The 4,349-nt window shown below is 24.1% G+C and overlaps 1 pseudogene; it reads left to right on the top strand.

Moving 5' to 3' along the window:
- Positions 1–1,005: 1,005 nt before the first annotated feature.
- Positions 1,006–3,872, top strand: LOC112680496 (annotated as a pseudogene).
- Positions 3,873–4,349: the final 477 nt, after the last annotated feature.

Here is a 4,349-nt window from a genome sequence, read left to right as displayed (position 1 = left end):
TACAATATTTTATTATGCTGTTTGAGATAAAACTCTGAATCTATTTTTAATTATTTTCAATTTTATTAATAGATTAATGTAACTGTAATTTACATTAAAATTAAATATTATATTCATCCGTATAAACATGATCAAATATAATTTTTGTCAAATAATAACTATTGCTTTTAAAATCCTTATTTACATGTATTTACAAACATCTTGAATCATTTAATATATTTTTTCAATATAAGAACCAAAAAATAGCTTAAGGTTTTGGATAAATAAACCACTAGTACCATTGACAATATTGTCTCATCAAACATTAATAATGATTACATTGGTCACCATGACAATATTTTATTACTTAAACAATTTGTTTTATGAATTTATAATAATCTTGTCAATATGAATTACATAATATCAAAAACATGCATCACACATTGAGGAAATTGATAATATATTATTGAAACATCAATATGTCTATTATTAACATTATCATGCACGATAATGATTATTTAAAGATATTAATCAAGGGATTTCTAATATTTAACAGTATACTATCATTTTAACAACCATACTGTTATTTGATTGTTATTTTATTATCAATTATTAATTTTGGTCGAGCAGCCGTGTGCTCGTGCACTCATCACTCGTCTCGTGCATCTAAGTTTATAAACTTAAAACCGACTCCGTGTTCGTTAAAACTCCAACAGTATCTACTATATAAGTTATAATACATTAATATTTAATACGTTTACTTGATTTTACTGTGTTATTTATGTTACTTAGTTTTTTTTATTTCTTAAGTATTCGCGTCATGCTGATTCATAATTATTAATTAATATTCACTCGTTGAAGGTAAGTTACAATTCATTTGTTTATTTAAATAACATATTTTTATAATTAATTCCATAGACATAATATGTCTCTATGATTAGTACTTATATGAATTTAATTTATTGGTAATATTTACTAACTATTTTTTTAAAGATACCGTACATCTTTGTTAAAAAATAAATAAAGATGATTTGTTATTTATGTAAATTAAACACCAACAATTGGAAAGCTTTAGTTTAAAATTTCAAAATATTTAATTTATTAAAAACTAATAGTAATTATACATGTTGTGAAGGAACATGTGCCCAATCTTTTCAATAATTAGATTAATTTAAAAGACATATAATTTATAAGCATTTCTCTAATGCAACAGATTTATTGAATCATCGACCACTAGACGTAGACCTCGATATAGACCAAGCATATTCTAATTCTTCACCTTTACCTTTAACTGAGAGTATATATATACAACTGAATTTAATTTTGATTTTATAAGTGAATCCGTATGTAAATCTGCCATAGAATTTGTTGTAAATTTGCATAATAATAATAATTTTACTAGAGTAGATATTATCAATATTCAAAATGGTATAAAAGAAAAAATTATTAAGCCAATTGTATCTATGCTGAAAAATGTAATAGATGATGAGATTACAGAACCTATTAAGATTTCTAAATTTCATCGAGTAGCCTCGGTCATAAAAAATACTAATAATAGAAAAGGGTGTTCGCTTACTTCTACAGTTTCAATTTAAAAAATTATTTGAACATGGTGATAATTTAAAAAAAAAATATGCTCAGTTAAATTTCTATAAAAATAATACAAGCACTTCTATTAAAAGTTTTATACAAGAAAGTCTTTGGCAACAAAATGTTTCTCTATTTGGTAATAAAAAGACAATAATTCCATTTTTCTTATACGTTGATGAATTTGAAATCAATAATCTTTTAGGATCACATTTTACATTTCAGTCCATCTCAGCAGTATATTATAGTTTTACATTAGCAGAAAATAATTAAAAATTATCAAATATATTTTTTGCTGCCTTGATTAAACATATAAACATTAAATCATTTGGTAATGATAAATGTTTCCAAAGTCTAGTAAATGAAATAAATAATATTGAAAATGAAGGAATAGATATTATAACTAAAGATTGCAATTTTCATGTTAATTTTATCCTGGGCATAGTTCTTGGAGATAATTTGGGACTGAATAGCTTATTGGAATTTAATAAATTTTTCTCGGCCAACTTTTTTTATCGCTTTTGTAAAGCTACTAAAGATTCAACTAGAGTAATGCTTGAAGAAGACTTAAGTCTTTTGCGCAATCCAGAGAACTATTCAGATAATGTTGCAGCTATGGATTTTTCAGAGACAAGTTTTTATCAAATATTATTGTTAAATCAAGTTATTGGATTTTATGTGACACAAAATTGTTGTATTGATGTAATGCACGTTTTGTTTGAAGGTATTTGTCACTATGATTTATGTCACATAATTATATACTATATTGATACAGCAAAATTATTTTCACTAGAAACTCTAAACAATCGTAAAATAAATTTTAATTATGGACCCATAGAGATAAGTAACATTTCACCTCCAATAAAAATGATAAATTTACAAAAAATCATTTATAAATGTCAGCAAGGGAAGTTATGAGGTTTGTTCATTTTTTCCCTCTTATGATTAGAGATCTGATATGAGAAAATTATAAGGTTTAGGAATTTTTTCTTTTATTTCTTCAAATCATAAACATTCTTCTATCATATACGTTTAATAATAGTGCAATTTCTCACCTTAAAAAATTAATTTCCCAACATAATTTTATGTACATTATACTTTTTAATGATACTTTAAAACCAAAAAATTACTTCTTAGTGCACTATCCCACAATAATTAAAAATTCAGGCCCTCCTAGACATTATTGGTGTTTTCGATATGAAGGTAAACACAAGGAATTAAAAATGTATGCTCGGTCAACAACGTCCAGGAAAAATATAACAATGACATTGGCCAAAAAAATGCTATTAAAATTTGCTTATAGCTTAATGTGGTCTTTTGAACAAACAACTATTGTAAAGGATAACCACCTAACTCAGAGTAAATATACAGAACATACATATAATAAACTTAAAGTAACTTCTTTACAATATGCCTGTTATACTGAATTAAAGCTAAATGGAATTTTATATAAAAACGGCTATCATTTAACCAAAAATTGCAATAAAGTATGTTTATTTGAAGTATTGAAAATAGCGTTAATTAATACACCAGTTATTAAAGTTTATATTTTAGCTAAAGAAATTTAATTAAATTAATTCAACTCATGTTATGAATCTTTTAGTGTAAATTATAGTGAAGAAGTGGTTAATAGTAGTTTTATTTGTGATGTAAAAACAATTTAGCGGACCTCCAATAAATATAACTAAAGTTTCATCAGGTCAAAAAATGATTAGGTTAAAAGAGTTTTATTAATTATACATGTATAAATTTATTTTATTTTATGTGTTATTGATTAATCATGCTTGAATCAGTTTAAAAATGTAATATTTATATTTATTTTCATCTTTCAATGTTTAATAGATGTCAAAAATGTTAAACTGTTTTACGTGCTACATTCTTTGTTTATACCTATATCAAAGAAAGTTACACGAGACAGTGATGGACAAAAAAATCTTATCAAATATTCTATCAGAGATTCCCAATATAGCTTTATTGTGTTCAGGGAATCTGTTGGAAAATAGGCACAATATTTTGAGAAACTTCAAGGCAAAGGGAATCCTATACAACCATTTATTGTAATTTTTGGAACTATGTTCGTCCAAAGGGAAATTTTGCTGTATTTTTATTCGGTTATGTACAAAGTACATTCAATACTTAGAGCAATTGAAGTATGCTATAAAATATTCCATTTGCTTGATTTAGAATATCCATTGTAATCTTCTACTTTATGGTTATTTATACAAAAATATTTCTTTGGTGTACATTCAAAATATGACGAACCTTTTCCTAAATTAGTTTAAATTTTAGCTGAACTTAATCAATAAATGATTTATACATATGACTGATTAAAAACAAATAAATACAATTTTTACTGATATAAAATTTATTATTTTAATAATCATTTACTCTGAAATTTAATTTATCTATTATATTAATTTTATTGTATAACATGTTGATTAGAATATACTAGTGCTCATAATTACACAAATTACTATTTTATTATAACATTCAGTATTTCTAACTTTTACTTTATAGATAATTGAGTATTGACAACCTTTTAAATATTACTGTAAATAGATTGGATACAGTTTTAGATAGAAAATTAGTAGGTATGTTCTAAATTGTATTTTTAAATGTTGTGTGGTAAATATTAATCTGGAATAAAAATAACACTGAGCAGTTCTCTGGAGAGAAGGATTTTGTAATTTTTACTATTTTGGTAATAAAAATTAAAATAAAATTAAAATTTTTTTAATTTTAGGATTGATAAGATTCATTAACAACCCAATACTAAAATGATA

This window comes from Sipha flava, unplaced genomic scaffold (assembly GCF_003268045.1).
Source record: "Sipha flava isolate LNK unplaced genomic scaffold, YSA_version1 101_pilon_pilon, whole genome shotgun sequence".
Taxonomy (NCBI): domain Eukaryota; kingdom Metazoa; phylum Arthropoda; class Insecta; order Hemiptera; family Aphididae; genus Sipha; species Sipha flava.
This window is presented reverse-complemented; position numbering and strand designations above follow the sequence as displayed.